The following is a 26809-nucleotide window of genomic DNA, read 5'->3' on the forward strand; positions in this document are numbered from 1 at the left end:
TTCACCTTGTTCTACCCCCACCATTAACTCTTTAAACTCTTTGAAAACCAGCTGTCCTTTGCCGTGTCATATAGAGCACTACATGGTGTTGATGGTTAATAAGGAAATTAGACATTTAAGGGGCAATACATTACATCATTACATTAAAAAGCAACATGAGAAATCTGACATGCTGGTTTTTTCCCAGAGAAGATAATGCACATCAACAGAGAGTGAGATGCTATGGATATTTGAGAATGCACTGTTCCTCATAGGCTGTACAATTATTGTAATTCAGACTCCTTATTTCCATTCAAGGACTGCGAGTCAACCAAAAAGGGAGGTTTTCTGACCATGACATGGGGGTTTCATGCTCAAGGTCAGTTGCTGGCCTGGAACGTAACATGTGCTTATCCCCACCGAGTTTTTGTGTTGATATCAAATTTCCTGATTCTATAAGGGAAGCTCAGAGGAACCCAATGTACACACCTGCTTAAGGTGGCAGGGTGAGGAGAGGGGAAGAATTGCTTTTAAAGCATCCACACTTCCCTCTGCTGACCCTATAGAAATTTCATTGACATGTAATCCATATGTGGACATAGTAAATGTCAGGTCGGTGATGGCTGCTCACCATACTTGCCCTTTGCACTTGCAAATTCGTGGACCTTTTGTAACCATTTTGAATGTATCTGGATAAGATTAACATTATCAGCATTTCTGCTAGAGAAAATGCTGTGATCAGCAGAGAAGATGGGCAGGAGACAGAAGGGAGCAGGGGTTGTGGAAATCTTAATGCATATTGCCATGTATCTTCACATTCATCATAAGCATCAGGCACTTAAGGCCTGAAGTCGAATGCCTCACACCAGGTCCAGAAGCGGTGTGAGCCTAAACTCTACCTATTTGTCATCCAGAAATATTTCAAGGGAACACTGAATCCAGATTTTTTTTCCTGCTCCACAATGGGAGAAACAGAACATGAAAGCCAAACTCCATCTTCTGCTGAAGACCATTGTAAGCAATATTGCAGATTCCGTGGGCAACACTGCTACTAACAAAACAATCTACTCAGCTCAAATGCATTTCAGCTCAGCGCCCATGCTTTCCTCTCAACTGAGAAAATGATGCCATTAGTGTCAGCAGTGCTGCTTTTTCATACCAGTTGCGTATGGTGCCTACAATGATTGTTTGGGGCTTTTTCATCCCAATTTTCAAGACACAGGGAATAAGAACAACAAAACCCTGACAGCTTCTATTGCAAGGAGAGCTGTTTTGCTGTAACACAGAACGCTACCAGCGAGCTATGTAATAGACCTTGAAAGGTTCAGCTTGCTTACAAAGCATTTTAAGCCAATTTTTGCAAGCACAGTTACGTAAACCACTGAGCAGGGATTTGGACTGGCAATGCTGAGAGTTGTTTAACTTCAGCAGTGCTAGCAGGGAAGTGATGTAGTTGGGCAAAGGCAGAGAGAAATGGATGAATGGGATACTCCTCGGCTATGCTGGCCAAGCAGATGCATGACTGCAGCAGCTAATGTTCATACGCAAGCAGGATCATTTCCATATTTGTAGGATGAAGCCAGAAACTGTGTAGTTTATTACCCATGAATCTTTCAAGCAAGACATTAAACACTCTGCTCTTGTTTGGATTGTATGGACACTCATCCTCCCTTAGCACTCGCCCTGAGTAAAACATTTACTCATCTGTCTTGAGCTAAAATCTCTTCACTGTTGTATCACATCATAGTAAATATTTAGCACTTGCACTCTTCTACCCTGCACTGTGACTACACCATGTAAAGAGAAACGCTTACAGAGTCTTTGAGATGAAAAATAATATACCAATACACAGTCATGAAATATGAATTGAAAAAACAGTATCATTTCGGATATAAAGAATCTGAGAACAAGGATGGTAATTTACTACACATTTCCATATTGCCTAAGACAGTGGGACCCTGACTCAGCCTTAGACTCTCTAGAAGCATCATAATGCAAACAATAATCACAAATCTAATAGAAAAGTTTTTGTGTTATTAGCATTGCTCCAAGAGATACAGTATGACATTACGTTGCTGCATAAACACATGGAGCCCTAGACAATTAGGCTAACATCCAAAATCAGGGCACTGCTTTACAGGGAACTAAAATCCACTTTCAATTCTCTATAAAATTTCCCCTAAGCCCTGTCATGAAGCCTCCTATATGTCAGCTGAGGTTTCAGTGGGATGCAAAAATCTGTGTTCTGTTACCAAAATGGCTATTGTACATTAAGCCACTGATATTTTCATATCTGTTGTACATCATCACATCCATTGCACTTTAGCGATTAGATTTCTGTAGTCAGCCTTGTTCCTGAATCATTTTCCAGGATGATGTGGTCATCAGTGTTGAGCTACTTTAGCCTATTTCCCTATATCCATAGAGCTCCATTACCTTCTGGGGAGTAATTTTGGATTTACACAGCCTGAGCATGAGAGAAAAGCACTAGTCCTGCTCTTTTGAGGAAAGTGGTGAGGAGGGCAATTCTTTTCAGCCCAGTGAACACATTGACCTCATGGAAGCGATTTCTGCACAACCACACAATTCCCTGGATAGAGAAGGCATGAAGGAACGTGTGGGTGGACGGCTGGAGCTGCCCCTTACTTCTCCTCTCCTGATAAAACATTGTCCCCGTGTAACTTATTAAACCTTTTAATCCGCTCTTAATTTTTTTTCGCATTTTTCTATGGACCATTAAGTGTAGCTCTGCTGCTAGGATTAGACACCTGTATCCTCCCCCAAGAAGTGTCTTGCCATGGGGTGAGGGGCAGAAAGGTTTGGTATGGCTCGGCTAAGCCTGGCTCTCCCCTTCCCGTTTCAGTATTGCTTTAGAGGCGTGAAACAGAGGGGGGGCAAAATTAAACTCTGTTGTCGCAAAGGATTACGCATAGCTTTTACTATACCCTGAAATGAGGAGACAAAAGAGAGGATAATAGGGGGGAAGGCTGATATTAAAGCCAACTACCAGCTTAATCAAAGCAAGCCTCAAAAAACCAAGGCGACGGCTCAAGACAAAGAATCCAGCACAAAAAGCCAGCCAAGGCAAAGCGGTCAGTTTTTCTGCATGTGCAGGATGCATTGGCAGCCTCTGCATGGTTTAGGCAGGATGACAGAACAGATTCACACAGGAGAACATCAGCAACAGCTGTTCCGGCTGCTGCTTCAATATTGCCTGGCTGCTGTCAATTTGCCATTAATTCCCTTCACATGTACCAGGTTTGCCTCACTGCTTTTCAAAGGAAGGCTTCTGGCTGCATGCTGCATGGCACCGGGCTATCACTCATCCCATCAGATGTTTGATGATTGCACTGAGCTAGAGATTGGCAGTGACAGACATTAATGGGGGCATTACCAGCATTATTAGTGTATGTTCGCTTTTCTGCTTCCCTTGCCTGCTGGGCTCGCAGATCTGTTCAATTGCTTGCAGTGAAATGATCTGATGCATAATCATACAGGAAAGAGAAAACATAGTTACAGCATTTCCTAAGTGTAAATCATCTTGCATAATACCATGCTGTATTGCCATGCATTATATCCTCTGCATATATGTCAAGAAAAGGCAATATTCAGTTACTTGCATATAGAAACAAACATACTTTATGTTGCTGATTCTTCTCCTTAAGGTGCAGTACTGGGAAATTGCACAGAAGGACAATATCATGTTGTGTTATGGTGGTTTCCAGGATAGCAATGCGCTCAGTCTGGGGGCCCCTCTGCATCCATTCCTGTTCTGACTCACAATCAGGAGTCTGTTTAAACTCACTAGGGCAAGTTCATCCCAGGAGTGTTGCCAATCAGACGACAAAGTGACACCGGGGTGGATGTGCCGTGTTTTCCTCACAGTTACGCTGTGATGCAGCTCAGCGAGCAGCTGGATCTCATCGCACCTTCACAGTGCTGCAGAGCTTCCCAACTTAGAAAACTCCCCTCTATGAAGCAGTAAAACATGTAGCATCTTTCAAATAAGAGGATGATGTTTTGATTGGGTTTGTTTTGATTATTATTTACATTCATGTCATGAATCAGAGCTCATCCTTTTCTGAAAAAGACTAAACTATATTTAGAAATAGTCTGTGCAGGCAGTGTTGCTAATGCTGCCACAGTGAGTACATGTTGGTTTTTAGTACAAGTCTTCCAGTACCAGCTCCTGTCTGTGGTGGATGAGCAGCTTTTACATTCTCACAGTAACAACAGCTACCAGGAATGGGGTTTGTTTTGCAGCTGCCTTGAATGAGCGTGCATGTTGCCAACGGCACTGATTCCTGGGAACAAAGTCTGCCTGGTTTGTTTTCAAATATTAACCTCCTGCAGTAAGTGCCAACATACTTCACCTATTTTAACAGAGATGGGGCCTCTGCAGAGGGACTGTTCTGGGAAGGAGGAAGGTTTGCCAAAGGCAGAGTAACCATCCTTCTCCTGGAATTTTTCTGGTCTGGGAACAAAAGGACAGAGTGCTCTGAGATGTATAAACCCAGGCTTCAACTTCTCAAGAAAATGTCTCATCTTGGCAACTTTCCCTTTCTCTCCCATATTTATTTCCTAGTCTCATCATTCGCTGTGTGAAATAGCGGTACTGAGACAGAGTCTTGCAAACAAACATGCCCTCTGCTGTAGAGAGTAACAAAGCTCTGCCCAACTCTCCTGAACTGATTTCAGAGTTTAAAAGCCCCATTTAGCACAAGCAGAGTCTCTGCTTAGGCAAATGCCGTAATCGGCATATTGGCAGAGGAGTGGGGAACAGGCATCCCTCCTCACACCTGCACTGAACTCAGACAATTCATGGCCTGGAGCATCAGGTAATATTTGCCCCTTTTTATATTAGGGCCAGCAGATCCTTACCTGAATGAGTGGATCTGGGTGTGCTTCTGGGGCATGCCTCAGCCATGACCCAGTGCAGGATCTTGGTGAGATGCTGCTCTGCACCTGTCCCTACTCCTCATCTGCTTTGGTTTTCAGGGGACCAAAACCTAGGGTGAGGGCCAGCAGGAGACCGCAGCAAGTTTCAGGGGGGTTCATCCACCCTGATCGGAATGAGCAGGATCCTGGGAGAGACAGCAGCATGCTCGTTGCCCTGGCTGAATGTCCTCATTGGCTGAGAAAGCTGGAAAAGCTGTTCCCAGTGAGGCAGGGGACTGGGAGGAATACAAGCTGAAGGCAGCTGAGGGCTGCTGTGGAGAAATTCCAGCCCCCTAAGTCTGGGACCTTGGTGCGATGCTGAGCTAGTCCCTTCAATCACACTTCTCACACACAGTTGTCAACAGGCATAGTAACTAATGAAATTTTTTTTCATTTAACTTTAACATTTACTTAATATTTTTTTAATAAATTTAAAGCAAGATTTCAGGTTGAAATAAAAAATAGCCTTTTAAGATAATAAAAATAGCAACAAAGAGATTTTCACATTAAAAATCAACAGCACAGCAAACATTATGCAAAAAATGTTGTTGTTTCAAATCTGCATTTTTCACAGAGAAAAATGGAGTAGGCACCCTTGCTCATGCCCCCAAACCCCTACTCTGACAGAGTTAGGGATTGTTCACTCTCCATTTTCTGATTTCTGCCTAAAAACCATCCAGTCTGACTGGCAGAAGTGCTGAACACTTAAAGCTGCAATTGCAGTCCATGGGAAATGTGCTTTCACCTCTGTGTTGTTTTTGGCTGGGATGATAGTGTTAATTTTCTTCATAGTAGCTGGTATGGGGCTATGTTTTGGATTTGTGCTGGAAACAGTGTTGATAATCCAGGGATGTTTTCATTATTGCTGAGCAGTGCTTACTCAGAGTCAAGGCCTTTGCTGCTCCTCACCCCACCCCACCAGCGAGGAGGCTGGGGGTGCACAAGAAGCTGGGAGGGGACACAGCCGGGACAGCTGACCCCAACTGACCAAAGGGATATTCCATACCATATGATGTCATGCTCAGCATATAAAGCTGGGGGAAATAGAAGGAAGGGGGGGACGTTCGGAGTGATGGCGTTTGTCTTCCTAAATAACCGTTACGCGTGATGGAGCCCTGCTTTCCTGGAGATGGCTGAACACCTGCCTGCCGATGGGAAGTGGTGAATGAATTCCTTGTTTTGCTTTGCTTGTGCGTGCGGCTTTTGCTTTACCTATTAAACTGTCTTTATCTCAACCCACGAGTTTTACTTTTTTCCCAATTCTCTCCCCCATCCCACTGTGGGGGGAGTGAGCAAGCAGCTGTGTGGTGCTTTGTTGCCAGCTGGGGTTAAACCACGACATCTCTTTTTGCCTCATATTCCTCATGTGTAGAAAGGGGCTAAATTGCTTTTCATTTTTAAGAGTTATTGTGAGAGGGTATTTCTAAATGCCTGTGAAGCAACTCACCGCCGATGCAAAGTCTGCAGGAAGGCTCATGAAGAAATGAATGATTCTTCCCACAGTGGTGCGTGGTAAATAAGGTGTGGGACTGCACACCGAACAACACCGAGGCAGCAATGTGTTGCACAGCTTCTTCCTAAGTGAGCACCATCCGTTGCATCCAGGGGCTGAGGCAGGGTGAGTGCAACATGGGCTGTACAGCACTGGGGAGTTACGGACCACCACAAAATCTAGCCTCTGAATTGGATGAACTGAAGCCACGTGGATGATTTTAATCAGGGCATTTCCTAATACAAGTGCCTGACTTTGCAGCCTTGAAAATGTATTTAATACAAGAGGTTTGTGTGCACCAAGTGTGGTGCAGCCTTAACCGGCGCTGTTACAGCACGCTGCCTCTTCTAAAGAAGTTATTTTCAAAAAATAAATGGATGTAGGGCAAATCTGAGGTGATTGTACAAAATTCTACCCCATCTCCTCATTGGGCCTTTCCCAATATGGAAGCATTTCCCATTTTTCCCTTTTTGACCAACTAAACCAAAAAACTAGTGCAAGTCACCTTACAAAGCCCATTCTTACAAGATTTTTAGGCTACAGTCATTTGGATACATTTCAGATAAGCAGTCAAATGTGTGCATGCTTATCCAACCGAAACCTCTTATAATATTCGCTCCCTACTATTAATCTTGTATCCTATTAGTAGGATTTCTTGTGACTTTTCAGGATGCTGGTGCTGTGTTTTGGTTGGGTGTGGGTGACCTGCTCTGGACGACCTAGGGATCAAAAGGTTAATTGAGGATTCCAAACGTGTAATTCATCTCAACCTTTATCTCCCCTAACTTCACAGGGCTTAATTACACCATTGATGGTAGGTCTTGATTTGTATAAAATGACTTAAAGAACAAGAAAACCCCTCTCAAGACCTGGAGGACGCTTCCTCCTCTGGAGCCAAGAACCTATTTGGTAGAAAAAAGCATTTTTATAGGGCCTATTTGAATTTGAGGGATACCAAAGGTTGCATCTGTTATTTAAAGTGGTGTGATACACAGATAACATAAATCAGGGTATTTCCATTGACTCCAGCTGTAGGAAAAAGAAAAGAAAGAAACCGTGAGTCGCTCTGCCTGCATGCACATTAATGTATGTACTTAACTGGTACCCAGAGCACAAGACAGGGTTGAAATGCATACATCCTTACAGCACAGCTGTGAGACAGTGCAGTACCATTATCCTCACTTTTTGGATGAGAAGCTGAGATGCAGAGTAAGCCCCGGCAGGGCAGGGAACAGAGGCCTCAGATGGTCTATGTTTATCTGTGATACACTTCCCACCCTTTCTTGTTGCACCACATTGCCAAGGCCAGCGAGTGGCTCCGTGGGACGGGCAGCTCCTCCCTGGACTAGTTTTGCCTGGTCTCCGAGTTCCCAAAACCTTGAGGAGGGCAAAGCAGTTGGACTGTCAGTGGGAAATCATGCCACGTGCCTGTGTGAGGGAACAACCTGCAACTCACGTACTCCAGGAGCAGATTCTATTTAGAAGCACACTTGGCATGAGAAGGTCAAAGACAGCTCCTAGCACTCAAAAAAAAAAAAAAAAAAAAAAAAAAAAATCCCCCCCCCAAATACACAGCGTGGGGCTGTTTTCTGCTTAGTGCAGTGGCACAACCATTGCCACTCTGTGAATACAGCAGAGCACTAGCTACTTCAAGTGCCTGTGGAGAGACGGAGCCCCTCTCCCTTCCCCACACTCCTGCCTTCTGTCACTCTTGCTTTAGCATGTGCAGCAGTGAGGGACTGGTGCTAACGTATCCTAGGTTTGATGTGTTCATCTCCTCTCCTCCCACCTCATATTCCCTCCGGGCCATTTGCTCGAATCTAAACCCTTGCACACTGAGATCTGTCTAGCACCCAAGTGAAGTCAGGTTAGCCTGCCACAGGAAAACAGCTGATGCTGAAGAAATGAGAGTGGGTGGTTAGGAGCAATGTGTGATCAGCCCTGTATAAAAGGCATTTCCTTCTTTTGTTTTTCAAAATACAGGTGGGGGGAGAAAGGGGGCCATGCTTTAAGTGGTGACTATTTGCAAGAAGTTTATTCTGTAATGCTCCAAGGTAAATGACCGTAGCACAACACCCAGGGTGGATGCTGAGCATGGTCAGAAAAGGGCTGTGAGGATCGGGAGCCACCCCTCGCCCCTGTTGTGGCTGCCACCAAGTACAGTTCTGCTCCACACTTAAAGGACAGGAGCTGGGGAAAGTCACAAAGAGCCTAATTCATATTGCTACCTTCCTCGAGGTGGTGGGTTATTTTGTTTTGTTTAATCAACTGCGAGACATCGAAAAAATTAACATTTCAAAAGAGTGTGTTGTCATGCACAGTTACGTCCATAATTCATGAGGGCTTTTAAGGCATTCAAGAGGATCCCTCAGTGCTGAAGTCATGGTACAAATCCCTAATCACTCTGACTTTATCCTCTTACACTTGGACCCAATCTGCTCAGTGTTAACGCACCCAAGACTTGGTAACAGAAGAGAGAGCCCAAGGTCACTGTGCCGTGCAGTCTGGTCTTTATCATTCTCTGATTGACTTTTGAGAAGAAGAAACCTCCAAGGGTAATACAAATCAGCAAAACTTGAACAAGTAACGCCAGCTTCTGGAATTTCGTTAAAATTTCAGTAAGTTGGCTGCCTCCATGAGCAAAATTTTGCCCAGGTACCTATGTGAGAGGACCCCAGTGGATTGACCCCAGGTACAGCATTTGGGCCCTCGGTGTGCTGAAACGTACTGGCTTAGCAGTGCTGAGGGACTCTAATCTCCGTCATATGGCACAAACCTAATGCATCATTTCCTCTGAGTTATTTTTGGAAGGGAAATGCCCATATAAAAAAAACAGTACTAGATGAAAGCTAATTTAATCAAGTGCATTTATATAATTACTTCCATATGAACAACAATTGCTGAGATGATTTATAGAGACGGGGAGAAAATGAATACTGTAAGATGACATAATACCAGTGCTCAGAAATTTGCAGTCAAGGGGGAAATATGCCAGATGTTCTGTAGTACTTAAAGCTAATGGGATGTCACATTAATCACTCTTTAAGGCATCCTTCCATGCTTATGTATTGGAAATTGCTATCTTCCTTTTAAATTACACATTCCTGATTTCATCACATTGGGTCTTAACTCAAGGTCATCGCATTGACATCGTACCTTTGAGCGTGTCAATAGTCCATGACCAGACTGAGATTTTTACGCACTACATGTCCAGAGGGTTTCCTTGGAGATTGATTGCTAACTCCTGCCAGAGGTACAGCACATATTGTGCCTCCTAAATTGGCACAGTTCAAATATCTGCCAGGTATAGAAATTAGCTGCTAAGAGTTGTATGTTTAATTACACCCATTACACACAAATTACCTGGAACAGTTATAGGTGGTCCCAGGGAAACACTGAAGTGGTTCAACTAGGAGCTCACAATGACTCCATAATTGCTCGTTGTGCCAAAATAAATAGATTAACTTGCCATACCGACCCAGAAAAGAGAAACAAGCTGGGAATGACGACAGTAATCTAAGTCCTACCTACTCCATAGTTTGCCCTACGATATACTGCCAGTCCTGCCAAAACAAGGAACAGAAACTGAACCAGAGCCAGCAGACAAAGTGTTTGGATCACCAGTTTGGAGACACCAAAGAATCAAACATGCTAAGTAACATTAGGTTAAGTTTTCTGGAAGTCCACCAATCAATTTTTAGGACAATTCTTTTTTTCCCTCTGTCTTTTGAGCAGCGGTCAAGCCAAAACTTTCAGGGAAAATTAAAAGAAGGGCTAAGATCCAAACGCCAAAGGAGGCAAAGACAGACAGCCAGAGAAGGGGACTGTATGTGGGAGGCTATTAGGATTAGAAAGGGAGGCAGATGAGATCTATCTGGCTGAAAATAATCCAGGGAAGTCCTGAGGACTGCTGAAGAACTTAACTCTGCAGACCAAGCTGGCAAAAACATGGCTGTAAATCTAATGCTTGCTAAGCTATATCTATTGAAGTGATGCCATGGTGTGCGCAGTGATTGAATTTTAGAGCATTAGTATTACAGTCTAAGTTCTCTCCCACATTGACCAATTATTTTTACAAGTTTTAGAAGCTTAGCAAATTTTATGGAAGGGGAAGAAGCTGTCCTAAGGAGATTTTAAAGCTCAAAAGCATTTCCTAGGTCTTCCCATTACCACTTGAAGCGCCAGCTATGCATCCTGACAGCAATTAGATCAGACCCAGCAGAAAAAGCAATTGAAGAAATAAATTGAAATCTTCACATAGCTGTATCCAGTGCACAGAGTGCATGAGGCAGAGTAGCCTGTACCAGCTAACACAGTCAAAAAAGAGAGATAACAGGATGCTCTTGCCAGCTATTTTATGTGAGGGATTTTGAGAGCCCGATTGTTGTCATGAATGAGGGCACAGTATCCTCCAGAACGACTGCGCTAGTCACGACACTGACCCACTTGTATGGAAACATCATCTGGCAAGGACATTAGCGAGCATCCTCTGCCACTTCCGCTGCTTGCCAGAAATAGTTGTTTGTCAATCGGGGAGAAAAAAAGGAATGAAGTGTGTGATGGGGAATGGAACAAAGTGGTACTAGGAGCCCAGGAGTGCAGGAAGATGTTAAAGCAAAGGAGTAACATCTGGGCAGAGATCTGGCCCCTACTGAAGTCAGCAGCAAAGTGCTTAATTGGCTCTTACAGGATCAGAATTTCAGCCTAGACGAAGGAGGGTTTTCAGGAGTGGGATGAAAAGCACATCTGTGTGGAAGAAGTGGCTGGACTGTCTGAAGCTCTCACATAGTTTTAGCTGAGGATATTTTATCCTCCACATGTTTGTAGAAATAGACTGAACATGACCAAAGACTTTTGCATTGTTTGAAGTGCTCTGTCTTGGTATAGAGGTCTATAGAAAGAACAACTACAGCCATTAAAACTCAACAGGATGGACGTGTCTTTTAAGGGCACATAAATGTAAACTGTGGGTAACTCCTGCAAGGGGTCTCCTGCTTCTTTCCCTCGACTCTGCTACTTGGGGAGATCCAAGAGCAATAATTAATGAAGGGCAAACCTCCTCACAAAGGGTGATGACACAGACATGAGGATGCCTCAAAGGCTCTTAACTCAAACAGCAAGTGAGGGTTTGCCTGCACTAAATACTGCTAAAATAACAACAGGCAGATGAAAGGCAGACTTTTAAAGCTGCTGTAGGAGCAACATTAATATCAGAGGAGCAGAAGAGAGGATGTGTAAATGAGAGCAGAATTTGGTGCAAAAGTGTGAAAACACCTCAGTCAAATAGCATCTACTCTAGGGGCTATAAGACATGTTGTACTTGAAGCATACATTAGCTCCAGCGTTCTGGCAAAGCATTAGTAAAAGGACTAATGCTGTCAGTCCATCGCATGTGCCAGAGGCAGAAAAATTCCATGGGTGAGCACCCAACAGTTACATTTCTTTCCCAAAGTAAAGATTAAGTGGGATGTAGAAACCAAGCGGGAGATACTGTCTCTCAGATACACAAGAAGCCACCAGTCAGAGGACAGGGGACATCTTGTTTCCGTGCAAAACAGTTCATGATGACTGCTTCTGGGTCCTGGGGCACTCAGTTCTGCCTCACCTGAGGCAAAAACCTGCCATGTGTGTTCGCTGTGCATGGCTGGCCCATGCCCCACAGTTTGCTTTCTAGAGCTTTAGCAATGGGTTCTTTTTCGTCCTGACTTTCAAGGGATCTGACTTGTATTTCCAAGCCACTTCTGCTGTTCTGGTTAGGGCTTCCAAAATCAGTTTTCCCCTCCGAAGCCACCCAGGGGCAGCAGGGCCAGCTGGAGAGCCCTCTGCATGGCAGGGTGGCACGCTGCTGCAGCTAGATAGCCTGGAGCTGTGACGCCCAAAGCAGCCCGCACCCACCGCATCCCACCTAGGAGCTGTGGAGGACAGCTGGGGAATCACCCATTTGCCACAGTGCCTCCAAACATGATGAGATTGGGAGAAGGAACATTTTAAAGGAAGCAGCCAGGGTATCTTGCAGACAATGCCATCTTTCAGATGACAGAACAGTTGCTCACAGGAACAGGTAAAGGCTCTTTGTTTGAGACCTTTAAAATAATATTGGAGGAAGTCCTAGAAAACAGTGTGGTGAATATTTCTGTTTTGAAGTTGTGGGTTAATTAATTGCTTAGAGAATTTTGAAAACCTCACTCATTATTTGTCATAACAAACTTCCCTTCTGCCTTGGAAATAGACTTTCCTCTTGGTTACAGCAGTATAAATCAGAAATGAATCCATTAAAGGCAAAACATTATACCAGCACACTTTTGTGTGGTATACATCAGACCTTCAACCATCAATAGCCTGCTATGCTTCTCCTGGATAAGTCAATGATTACTCAGGTCTTGGACTAAATGTTGTTAGCAGTTTCAGAAATTTACCTCCCACGCACTTCAGCTCCCATATACAGGAAAAGTAGAGCAGAATTTGGCTGGTTTAATTCTAGAAAGGCTAATTTTTCATTGCCCTGACAGTACAAAGGTCATTAAAGCTGTTAATTAATTATACTTCCATGTAATTTAGGTGGTCATGGCTTAAGTGGTAATCCATCTCAGAGTCTGTACTTTCTAGATGGCAAATAGGTCAGGCTCAAGAAATTTCCATTATTTAGAGACTGACAAAAGAACACATTTGAGAAAGCTAGGAATAACTGCAAAAGATGAAATTACACTAGCGATTTAAGTTAATAGTCAACTATCTGTGATCGCTATAAAAATAACACCACATAGTACAATGGATATGAAATGAATTAAAACTACAACCTGCAAGCTTTGATTATATCTACAGACTTCTTTTGAATGAAGAGCTGAATTAAGTTTATAGAAATGAGCAACCAACTATAAAATACCTAAATTTTTCCATTTTAAATTCTTACCATGTTGTGTATTTTATTTCTGTACTCTTCAGGACTTAACTTATATTTCTGCAGTTAAAAGCACAAAATCCTTTAAAGAGGTCATTTTTAACTCCACTGACCACTGATTGCATACCATATTTGTAAAACTAGAGGGTGTATAAATCTACCTTTCGGTACCTGAGCCTTTTCAGATGCTGTAAAAATCTTACTGCATCTATAAAATTCATCCCAGAGGAAGTGGTATAAAGCCTGATGTGATAAAATGCATCTATCTCAATATATTAGTGTGTGCAGAAACACCCCTCATCAGTGACTACCGAGGACATGTTTACTGGCTGTCTTAAACATCAACTTGGACTGGTTAGCAATTTTTACAAGCAAGATCACTGCATATAAGAGCGTGAAGTCAAATGAATGGTGAGTAGCTTCGCTGAACATCTAATTGACTGATCAACACAGATGAAGAGCTGAGAAGAAATGGCGAGAGAGTCCAGGAAGAAAACAATTATGGGATGACTTAGGGTGGGCTAACTGCGCGCAAGAGCTCTGCTGCTAGAGAGAGATGGCTGAAATAGGAAGGTGCATGGCCAGGTTGTTACCTTGCTGTAGGCTGCTGGACTGCTTACTAGAGGTTTGACTTCTTTTTCAGCTTTACTCCTTTTTCAGTTTTAGAGGTTTGACTCTATATTTCAAACTAAGCTTGGGAAAATAAGACCAGGCTGCAGCCCAGTACACAGAATCAAATCTTTCTTCGAAAAGCCCAGATGTGCTCTCCATGCTTGTGGACTCCAGCCTCACACAGCAGCAGAAATGCTGCTGCAATGGGCAGAGGGGTTGTGCCTGAGATATTCCACCCATGACCTACAATGCTGATGTGTCCACATGTTTCTGTTATCCAAAATTCTCCTGGAAAGATTTCCCTCCCATCATTAGGGCCTCCAGGATGTCAGGAGAAACCTCTGCACTTTATGCCAAGAGCCAAGCATTTTGCATTCACTCTGTTGCCCTTCATGTCCTGCAGTATTAGGGGTTTCAGCTACTTTGCTGCTACAGCTAAAGTGTTACAAGCAAAGTTTGTGTCCACTTGGCCTTAAATGTACAGGGTAGTTTATCCTACCTGTGAGTCAAGGATTATTACTCCCATTTTATAGGTGGATAGCAGACACAGACAGATTACATGAGCCACCACGGACATACCAGAAAGGGCTGTGGCACTGACAGCCTGCTCCAGCATCTCAGCCTCCATGCTAAGGAGGGAGGTATCAGCACAGAAAGTTCGGCTCTGGATCAAAAAAAGAGAGTGGAGCAGGGTGGATACATCATCGGACTTGGATAAAGCCACTTTATTAATATGATTTTAAAGAATTGGAAGAAAACAAGGGTGATGAGATGAATGAACACACTGAGGACTGAAGAGGGGGGAGCTTGCCCCTTGGACAAGCCTGCTGTTTTGCTCACATAAAAGCAAGGCAGAGGCAAGGAAAGACTTGCAGCCTGCACAGTAGCACATGTTTTCATGCTGGTAACAGGTCCACAGAAAAAGGTGGCAGCCTTGGAAAGGTATTCTTGGAAAGACACCCTTGGAGAAAGCACTCATACGACATAGCTTGGGAGGAAAGATGGAAGTTGCTACTTCATTCCGGGAGTAATACATAATTCTCTCCTAGGTGATGTGGGGTGTGTATGGATGGGCAACGGGAATGTATTTTTTATACAGCTTTTTCTATTTCCAGCTGCATAACAAAGTGGGTGGAAAAACTCTACCATAAGAAAATACAGGGATATGAGCCTGGGACTAAGATAACCTGATGTATTTTTGTCTGAGAGTATTTGAATTTTTTGCTGAGCTGAAACAGGGACCACACATGGAGTTTTCTGGGAATGGCAATCCTCTAAGTACTGGCTGTGCTAGTCTAATTTGATGAGAGACAAGAGAAATCAGGTATTTCTTATCCCAAACACAGACTGGGGTGTGCTTAGGGCCTAAGGGACCAGCAATAAAAACCTTTGGAAATGAGATGAATTATACATTCTGTGGGTTAATTTCTGCTCCGTGACATCACAGCCTCTTCCAATTAAAATCTCAGTGAAATTGGCCCCTCTTAAATAAAAATTAGGTTTCCATGACATTTGAGCCATAAGCAAGGTCACAGGAATAGTTACTCCTTTTTCAGCTTCTCTTCATCTACAGAGAAACGACGAGGCGGCAGAAATCCACTGCAGCTGCTCGTCGCCATTGTTCCACGGCTTTTTGGCACTTCCCTGGATGTAGCGTTGGCCCTCAGAGGCCCTTTGGGATAGTTTTCATGCTGTGCTCTGCTAGCTGATTGCTGTCTTGAGCCAACTGTGAACCTTATTCTAAAATAAAATAGGAATACGCAACACTTGAGAGAAGGAAAGCAAAAGAGCTAGACTGAGAACTCTCTGATACCCTTCTTGTGGTCTGTGACTTTCAGCTGCTCCCTGGTAAGTCTCAAAATAAAACAAAATATTTGGAGGAGGAGAAGAATAATCTAGATAGTTTGCCTGGTAAAAAAGGTATGGAGGACAGTCCCGCTCCTGACCCCACGGAGGAGGATTACCCGAGATCCCATCCCAGCTTTCTTCCAAGCGAGGGGAGCAGGACACAGTTTGTCCTTCTTCCTTTCTGCTCCTCCCCATTCCATGTCCACCACCACCACCTGTGGGGCAGTCACTCAACATGACATTGCATGAAATAGGTCTTCCCAAACATGATTTCTCTTTAGGAAATTATCTGCAGGCAAGGCATATCTTCACAAAACCTCATATTCACACATGAAACCTCGCAGTGACTCTCTGGTCCTGGCAATGCCATTTCCCGCTAGCGCAGCTCCAAAAGGCTGCTCTGGCAGGGAACAGTGATCAGGCTTTTGCCCCAGACATGGTTACTGGGCTAACACATCTTCTCAGGTGCCTTTCCACTTCTTTTAAGGTCCTAACTCCATGGGGGACCTCAAGGACAACTTGCCAATGGAAACGGCAGGTCTTAAACACCATTTCCCCATTTCTCTTGCAAGTGCCTTCAGTGCAGTGGCTGCATCTCTTGTTTCTAGCAGCTTAGTTCTTCCTATGCTAAGGTAACTTTTTCTTTTGTAGCTATCCTCCATGCATTTGTCAAGGACACATTTGTTGTGAAACTTTAAAGGTAAGTGGCTCTTTGCTTCAGTGTTTTGTTTTTTCTGGGTTTTTTTTTGATGTAGTAATCTCCACTAAAGGCACATTTTTAAATTCTCTTTATGTGCCAGTGTCATTGCAAATGATTGCTTTTGAGGCTGCAGTTGCTTTCCAAATTGGTGATGCCAGAGCAAGACTCTGACAGAAAAAAATAATATCTGCAAATAACTTTTTAAAAGCAGCTACTATTAAGAAGGAAAAAAAAACGGAAAAAGAAACCAACAGAAATACAGTGAGTAGTATCTAATGCACTTTGCCTGTAAAACAGGAAATGACCAGTACTTTAGAATATCTTTCCACTTACTTACATAGCAATCCATTAGATGAGCAATGCAGTATACTGGTAAACGCTGTCTTCACTTTTAGAACTACCTGGAAGATTTCATTCTGACAAAGGGTTCCAGAGGAAAAAACATGTTTTCAGAAAACGCCCTTTGGAAGCTTTGCAGGTCAGAGCAAAGAGAAGCAAAGGAAATGGCCGAAAGTTTGGGGTTCTGACTTTTGCTACAAGAGATTTGTCAGGTGAAACTTTGCTATTTCTGACTGCAGTTGGTGCAAACCACATGCAGGATGCATTTCAAATGCCAAATACCAGGCTTCAGAAATGTGAGACAAGACAAACCTTTTTTCTTCTGTACAGTGAGGTTTGCAAAGTCTCTGTTTTCCCCTGTCAGCCATACATATCCGAATACCCTTGCTATTGAAATAATTGCCTGGAGGATGCACCAACTTCTATATGGAAAAAACATACGCATATCTTTCTCTCATTCTCTCCCTCTCTTTTCTTGTCTAACATAATCTCTTCTCCTATTCCCCAATGAAAGCAATAGAAAGTTTTTCTTGTGTACTTCCCCTGTGGTTACTTGTGGGTGGGCATAAATTAAGTGATTATTGCTGCTATACTACTCTCTTGAGGGAGGGATTAAGCCAGATTTGAAACCCAAGAAAGGTCAAGAAAAGGAAAATGTAGCACCTGTACATTAACTGAAAGTACATGCTGACCTTCCACATGACATGTCAAACACCAGCTGCACTGTACAGAAACAAACTCTTGTTCCCAAGCACCATTGAGCAAAGGCTCAGGGTGGGATTTTTTATTCCACCAGTTTTTATTCCAGTTACTTTTCACTTTATTGTGCAATGCAGTATTTACTCCAATAGCCTCACAGTCAGCTGTTTTCCAATTCTGTAATTCAAGGTAAGTCAATAAATGGTTGTTGGAGAGGAAAATCATCACAATCAAATAAGTGCTCTGTTTCAACATGTATACACTGGCAATTGTTTTCAAGAGGAAGAGTGTGAACAATAAAAGTAGTTTAAATCCACAAATTAATCAAAATAGGATTTTGATTCAGTAGGATTCAGCTTTCTGAGTTAAAGCGCTCCTTTACACAGGGCCTAAGCAAGATCCCTGCATCTGAACCATCTCAAATTCCTACAGAGACCATGTGAATATTGGAGTCTGTCATGACCTTTCTGGCCCCTACCAATTTAATAAACCTAGTTTTATTGCCTCTGCATCTCAGTGTAGCTAGAAAGCCAGATCCCCTGCAGCCTCACCAGACTCCAGAGGCAGTCACACACGCAGCCCCCTGCGCTGGAAACCAGCCCTCTCCCTCTGTGTTCTCCCTGCCTTCCTCAACATGGTGTCCTGGTTTCGGCTGGGACAGAGTTAACTCTCTTCTTAGTGCCTGGTACAGTGCTGGGTTTTGGATTTAGTGTGAGAATAATGTTGATAACACACTGATGTTTTCGTTGTTGCTAAGTAGCGCTTATCTTCAGCCAAGGACTTTTCAGTTTCCCATGCTCTGCCAGCAAGCAGGTGTGCAAGAAGCTGGGAGGGAGCACAGCCGGGGCAGCTGACCTGAACTAGCCAAAGGGGTATTCCATACCATGGAATGTCATGCCCAGTATATAAACAGGGGGGAGTTGGCTGGGAGGCGTGGATCGCGGCTCTGGCATCGGTCAGTGGGTGATGAGCAATTGCGTTGTGCATCACTGTTTTTTGTCCTCTGCCCCCCTGCCCCCCTTTTTTTTGTTATATTCCTTTTCATTACTATTATTGTTATTGTATTTCATTATTACTATTGTTAGTATTATATTTTACTTTAGTTATTAAACTGTTCTTATCTCAACCCACGAGTTTTACTTTTTTTTCTTTCCTTTCCTCCTCCTCACCCCACTGGGAGGGGGAGGGGGAAGCGGCTGCGTGGTGCTTAGTTGCTGGCTGGGGTTAAACCACGACACATGGGAAGATGTTAAAGAAACACTTTTAGTAGCTAAAACATGGTGTTTCATCATTGCAAATTCTGTTCCCAGTGTATTAGTGACTGCTGTGTGACAAGCTACTTAATATCCCCAGGCCTTATTCTGCAGTGCTTGCCATCTTCTACAGGGACTCCTTTTGAGGCTGGTGAAAAATATCCAGATCACTACCTCAGTAGGACTTTATACTCATTTTGTACTGTTATAAATGGCACTTCAAGGCACTGAATAAAGGATATTCAGGATGTACTATATGGACACAATGATGTTTTGATCTCGTTCAGGTTCAATTGCTTACATGCAAGATGTCATGGTATCTACAGTTCCTCCATGACTCAATTTCCTCATGTGTTCAAATAAAAAAAAAAAAAAAAAAAAGAAATGTTATTCAGTGCCTGGCTGTATATTTCATCAGGAGATTATCCAGGGTGAATCTCACCCCTTTTCTAGACTTTCTCTTCTCCTTCCAAAACTATAAGCCTGTTGTACTCTACCAAATTAGAACACAATTAGCTGGATAAATAACACCAGCCTTCTTAATTTCTACCTTTCAAAGAGTTACTTTCAGATAGAGGAGAACATGGGAATTTGCTTTAAACACAACCTATGATTTAAAACTGAAAAGGAATGCAAAAGGATCACCTTGTCATCTGACAGCTCAAATTGATTCTTTTCTTGCTCGCAAAGGACGCATTGTTTCTGTGTATGTGTGTGTTTTAAAGCGGGTAATTAATTCTGCTTTTTAAGGAGAGAGGGAGGATGTACCATTTTCACTCATGGGGCTATCACCTGCCACTTTATATCTGGTCTCAAGTGATCTCTGTAAGACCCTTGTGCCAAAACACTTTACTCTTCTCCTGACTGTAAACAGGTTTCACTTCTGTGTTCGGCAGAGCTGGAGACAGATCTAATCCTTGACATCATTAAAGTGCCTGTAGAACAAAACTTTAATACCCTACGGGGCATTTCTATATGTATATTTTATAACATGATTTCCATATACATCAGCCCATAAAACTAACTTCATAAAAACATACTTTGAAGGAGAACTGTATTCTTAGACACTAAATCAGATGAACATGGTTTTATATGGCGTGCAAAATAGATCTCTTTGTCAGAAAAGGGCTTGAGCTGCTTAGCTGAGATCCAGGCTGGAACTCAAACAGTCCAAAGTTCAGCTTGGCACTTGGTTTTGGTCCAAGCCCAAATCCCTCCAAATTTCCCAGGAGCCTGAGCCACTCGCTTCCTGCTTTGCCTTGGTGTGGGTGGTTCAGACTCCCATGGACTGATCCCTCCTCAGAGCATTTAGCTCTGCCTTGTGCTTCATGCCTGCGTTCACAAACAACGGAGTGGTACTTCTTGCTCCATCTGAAATTTGCAAGTAATGCGTGCCTTTTTCACCATGGTCTTCACAGATGCTCTTCAGCCCTGGCAGACAGATTGCCCACAATAATTTTTCCCACCATAGCTTGTTGCAGTGAAGTCTCACAGCCATCTGCAAACTGGCTGCCGAGGGGGTCTGGGTCAGGCTACTATTGAAAACAGTGGGATTTCTTCTTTAGTCCAACTCATGGAGTCCAATGTGTCTTGGGAACTAAAGGGTTCAAATCCCAGCTTCTATAACTGTATAATTTAACTGATCATCACACTTTCCATGATAGAAACTTCTGTTATTCTCTCCATTGCCCAGAGGTGTTCGTATTTCAGTTACTTGGCATGGTAACAAAATCAGGTACTATTAGCTGAAATAAAATTATGCCTATCCATGGATGAGCAGCAGGGAAAGCAAAGCTGCTTCCTGATTCTCTGGGTGACTGACAAGATGGGGTAAAAAACTCTCTTTAGCTCATGTGTTGCTCTGTAGAGGCTTGACTACCCTGCAAATCTGATGGCTGATGTTCAGAGAGCAGGCTGAGTTGTCTTGATGAAGGAATAAGGTACCACATTCTCATTAGCAGCCTTAGAAATGCCCTACCTAATTCATAGCTTTGGCATGCACCTCCCTTAGCTTACGCTTGGCAGCCACTGTAGGTAGCCATCCCACGCTGCATGCAAGGGTAAACCCGGCAAAATAGGATCGCCATAATTCTAGTGTAACATGGTGAAGATGGTGTTACAGCTGGGCCCCACAGTAGTGCATGTGCATCTGAAGGATGCTTCCCTGCATAGCAATGATTTCCTTCCTCCACTTTCACCATGCTCTTGAATATCCTGCTTAACTCCCGGCACTATCTCTACCATTCATTTGACAAAGAATATCCCCCCATATGCACTTAGAAGTCTCTCCTGAATATTTTCCCAATCATTTGCCAGTGATCTCCTTCACTCAGCAAGGCTTTTAAAGAGGTGGGAACCAGACTTTGCCCTCTGGCATCAACAAGGGCAGAGTCCAGCAAGAAGCCACTCCTGCTCCGTCAGCAGTTTGCTGAGTATCAGCAATGCAATTAACCTAATGCCAGAAATGATAATATGCCCAGCCCTTGCCTGTTCCACCCATATTTTGCTCCCAAAGAAGTGCCATAGCATTCATTGCTAAGTAGTTCACTGAACCTTCATTTAATCCTTATCCCTAGCTGAGGCTTCACCATATGCAGTTTTCTTTCTGTCATCTTCTTGGATCTGCAGAAGTTAATTATATGAACAAGCACCAGTGACTGGGATAAGCGGCATAATACAGCTGATACATAGGCCTTCCTGATATGAAGCCTTCGTTGCTATCTCATGTCATGTCTTGAGGGGCTTCCTTTTTAGTGGTCCATCAGCTAGCTCTCCTTTCCCAGTGCCCTTCAGACAGCTTTTCTTAAGGGGCTCCTTCTTCCTGTGCAAACACCTCCAAAAAGGGAAACCAAGAAGAGCCACAGTCCAGGTGTGGGTGTTGCACCCTGAGAGGAAGGCAATCCATGGCAGCAGTAAGGACTGTTTGGCAGCAGAGTGTCTTTGACCCTGTCAAAGGAGTCCAATCTTCCTCCTGCTCACTCGCTCGCTCACTCCCTCTCTTCCTCCCTCCCTCCCTCCCATCCCTCTCCCCCGAGGAGCTTTTCAAGTGTTCTTAGTGCTTTGCAGGATTTGCTAGCTGGAGGAATGCAAGGTGATGTGCACACACTAAATGACTGCATCTTCTTCCCCAGACCCAAATGCTGTAAAGGAGGCATGGCATCAGCACCTTTTCTGGAGGTAAAAGAAAAAAAAGAAGAATATTCTGGATTGCTGTAACCTCTGAAAAACCCAAGAGGACCTAGGTCAGAGTCCATCCAAATGCACAGGGGTACTTCAACCTCAAGTGCCTCACACAAGTCTGAGCCTAGCTAAAAGAAATATGTGGAGATACCATTTAAAAGAAAAGTAAAGTATAACCGACAAGAACATTTAAAAAGTTCTCCACAAATTTCCTTTTCAGCAATAACTATGAGATTCTGAAATGATGGTTCAGGAGGGAATGAGCATCTACAGAGCCTAGATGGAAAACTCATCATCCCTGTTTTTTACAAGCAAAAGTTCAGACACTTTTTGGTTTTTATTTAGCAGCAATGAGGAGATGAGGTCACTGAGTAGACAGAAATAATTATCAAGCCACTAGAGAAGTTGCAAGTTAGATTGTGAATAAATGCACCCACAACACTGATATGGGAAATCCATACTTAATTTCTGTAAACAGTGCCCTTGTACCAAATGTAATCAACAAGTTCCAGCATTACCTCAGTGCTCATAACCATAGAATCATAGAATTATAGAATACCAGGTTGGAAGGGACCTCAAAGATCATCTGGTCCAACCTTTCTTGGCAAAAGCACAGTCTGCGCAAGATGGCCCAGCACCCTTTCCAGCCAAATCTTAAAAGTGTCCAATGTTGGGGAATCCACCACTTCCCTGGGGAGATTATTCCAATGGCTGATTATTCTCATTGTGAAAAATTTTCCTCTTGTGTCCAATTGGAATCTCCCCAGGAGTAACTTGTACCCATTACCCCTTGTCTTTTCCATGTGGCTTCTTGTAAAAAGGGAGTCTCCATCTTCTTTGTAGCCACCCTTTAAATACTGGAACACAGTGACAAGGTCTTCCGTAAGCCTCCTTTTCTCAAGGCTGAACAAACCCTCTCAGCCTTTCTTCATACGGCAGGCTTCCCAGTCCTTTGATCATCTTTGTGGCCCTTCTCTGGACCCTCTCCAGCCTGTCCATGTCTTTAACATTCTCACCACTGGAAGGGTTTTCCCTGTGCCTAAACAGGCTGTTTTTCCACTGATATAAGAAGAGCTCTGTGGAAGGGTGGAAGGATCCTGAGCACACAGCCCCTACAGGGAAGGATGCATTTGCATTTCATCATTTCAAACAGAGCTGTGAATATAACTCGTTTTTTTCAGATGACTGGTTAGACAAAAAAAATGAAGTCATTCATTTCACCTCTTAGAAAAATTAAGATGAGGTAAACTTCAGAACAAAGCACCATTTCAAAATAGAAAGTAAAAACATTTTGAGAACAGGGAAATTAAGTATTTAGATGTCATTTTAAAAGTCTCTCTCTTCACCCACTCCCCCTAAAATGACCATCATCATTTAACACGTTTTAATATCTCGTTTTGGTGACACTGAATCTGGCCATTTTTCTGTCCAAGAAGTTAAATTTCTTTTTCTGGTTCTTGGTTTGCATTTGTAGGGTTTTTTTGCCTAGACTAATTTTGAATAAGCTTTATAAAATATTTGATGCCTCCAATCCCTTCTGAGAATACAGATATTTTTACCCTTGGTTTCAGAGTGAGAAAGAAAAGGAGACCACAAAGCCAGGGTTTAAAGCCAGCATCCTCTTCCTTTGTTCATTCCTTTAAGTAATATTTTCCTATTTCTAGCGTGTGGCTCTCCCCTCTAGCAATGTATTATTCTTAATATATTCAGCAGGAAGAAAAGGGACTTTTCTGCTGTACATCTGGAGTCTGAAAATGATCAGAGCAGCTGCCTGAACCCTCTACACCCTAAAACTCCCTAATGGTTCAGGCTTGCTATGGACTGAACAAAGACAGCCATCCTTACAAACAGACATACTTTCCAACTGCATCTGTTTGCCTAGAAGAAAAAAATTATGAATTATTCTGTGTAATCATACTCCTGTATTACGGCTCCTGTCAGTTTATATTATATGCAAATAACAAACTAATCTCAGTCCCACAAATTCTAAAGGAGAACAAAACCCCGTGAAGTATATATAATGTTAGCTGAATGGAACCAAAATAACAATCCATCTACCAAGGAGAACACCACACTTGTTATAGGGAAAAGGACTGTATTCTGCTTGATCTGGAGAGTAAAAATATATCATTTATTATACAAAACAAAAGCAACACTATCCCCAGTGCAGAGAGGAAAAACACAGCTTTTAGAGTAAATCTCAAAGGATAAAGAAGTTACTCAAAAAATCTTGTAAATATGAGTCCTTGCTAACATTTTTCCACTTGTCACTCTACTATTTTTTGTCTTTTTTAATGTTTCTTTGATTGCGTCTTATACTGTACACTATATATCAGGGCTCCTTAAAACATCCCATGGTAAACCTTGGCACAAAAGTTTGAGACAATGCCACCTCCAGCTGTCTGCCCACCACTTCTGCTGCATGTACCACCCCAGCAGCAGATGCATCCTCACCACCAGGTTTCCCTGCCTTGCTGGGTGTGTGGTGTATAATCGTGGTGTATAATCATGATATTACGTGCACAGTGATGAGTGCTCTAAACTATCACAAGCCAGCTCAGCCACTGAGAGATCGCGAAATGGATCTGGCTGAAAACTTTTCTCCCCACGTTAGTTTTTAGGTGGATTTGCTCTCCAGGTGGCAATGCAAACAGTTGCACTGCACATCCACAGGGAATGGATGTGCAGAATGGAGCAGCCAAGCTCTACAAGACAGGGAAACCATTTTTAATTATCTCTTCAAAGCCCACATATTAAGTGGAAACACATAACACACAGCCTTTGCAAAGGCCTCTAACACAAATTCACTGAACTTTGGGTGATACTGTAGTAAACAAGGCTCAGACCAGAACAAAAATGCATCCTCATGCTGTTTCCTGCTCTAGTCTCATCACTCTGACCTAGTCTTTAAGCATAGGTCAGATCTTTTTGAAAGTCCATTCTGTTCCCTTCCCGGCTGCATGTGGTTTCTCTTCTTCTTCTACCCTCTTCTATATTTACCCTTAGTCATCTCTCCTTTTCCTTTTCTCTATCAAAAATGGCTAAAGAGAAGTGTTTTCTATTATTGTCTCCCTTTGATGCCTCCACAAGCCTCAACAGGCATCTCTGGTGATGCTGATGTGAATTTAGAAATAAAAATACTGTGAAGTATACTATGAAAATACACCAAAATATCCCCCAAATGACAACCAACATTTTATTCCTGTCAAAATTATTTTCTCTTCTATTTTTCTGTGTGACCACTGAACCAATCCCTTCTTTAGCTTTGGCCATTCCCTCCCACCAACTGCTCATCCTCTCTAGCGGTATCATGCTTGGTCTTCCTTCTAGAGCTTCTAGCCCTCCTCAGGTGCCAGGACATATTTAGCATCACCAAAGACAAGAGCTTTCCAGTTGTTAGCTACAGTGTTAAATGGACATACCTTGTCTTGACCAATAATGCAGTGTTGTGTACATATAATGAGTGCTGTGTATGCACAGCTTCACTCAGCAAGGTGGAGTAGGACATAGGCAGGAATCTGTGATTTTGTCCCCACTGGTGGCTGCTCAAGAAAGAGGAGATCAGCCCCAATAATAGACATTGTCTTCCTTAGCCTAAAGTGCAGGCAGGACAGACTCCCTCTTTCAGGAGTCAGAGGCGCACATTTTAACTTGTCATTCTCACATCTGTAATTGCAGTGTGTAAACCAACCGGTGTTACTGTTACCTCCATGAGGACCCACTCACAAAGCTCATCTCCAATTCAATCTAGAGAGGTGAAAGTGTCAATGAGTAAGTGAAAGTTGCAAGAAGTTGCTGTATGCCTTCCTGTATTGAAAAAGGAACAAAAATTCTTTTGAAAATTTTATCCAGAGGGATTTTCTAAGCTTGTCTTACATGCAGTTTTACATACACACACACGCATGCATGCATGCATGTGCACACACAGACTCATGTAGATTTTTTTTTCTTCCCTCACATATTTCCTCCTTAATGGAGTAAATACAGTTTGTGGATGGAAAAATGTAGGTTTGCAAGCTGTCCAAGATAACAGCATTTTCTTGATATTAGACCATATTTCCTTGCTTTCTGCCACTGCCATTTCAAGAGTTTATCATTAAAATAAAGCTCTTAAAAAGCAGCCAAGAGGATGCTCTTTTCTCCATAATCACTATTGTTTTCAAAGGAAGGGAAAAGCTGAATGTTTAATAGCTTAAATACAACTCCCGGAATAAGATTTAAGTAGAACAAAAATAAATGTCTTAAAAAACAGACCACCATTATTTCTAGACTCCTTTACCTGAAAGGAAGCGTCTAGTTTTATAAGTAGTTAAACAGTGCTGAGCTTCCTTGAAGATTCAAGGAAGAAGAGGTCATTCTTCAGTGAAGCTTAAGACCTTGCAACATAACATCTTCAGTCAGTATAAAAAGAAGTGATCCAAAACCATGACCATTCTTGGCAATCAACAGCCTATGAAAGTGCTGAAAACCTGAAATCCAACATCTCATTGAAAGAACTTTTGCTTCCTCCCCTGTTTTGCCATTTCTCCACCCACCAGGCTTTCATCCCTTCAGCTTGAAGGCACCACATGTGTCAGTAGTATTTTCAATGGCTGTGTGCAGCAGTGGTTCAGTACAGAAGGAAGAGGTGTCAGCAAGTTAGGAGAAGTCTAGCAGGAGCACATGCAAGACTTTGTTCTGTAATTTAGCCAGGGTTTCCCACAACAACCTTCTAATCAGCCCTGAGCAAGACGCATTGATGTCATCTGACAAGGACATAGTCTTTTGTTTCTTGGAAAAGGAAAAAAAAAAAGCCACAGTCTAAGCTCTTTAAGTGGAATTTCTCACTTCCCTGGTTCTTTGCCAGGCTTGCTTTTGCTATCAAACAATCA

This window comes from Gymnogyps californianus, chromosome 3, assembly GCF_018139145.2.
Source record: "Gymnogyps californianus isolate 813 chromosome 3, ASM1813914v2, whole genome shotgun sequence".
Classification (NCBI taxonomy): Eukaryota; Metazoa; Chordata; class Aves; order Accipitriformes; family Cathartidae; genus Gymnogyps; species Gymnogyps californianus.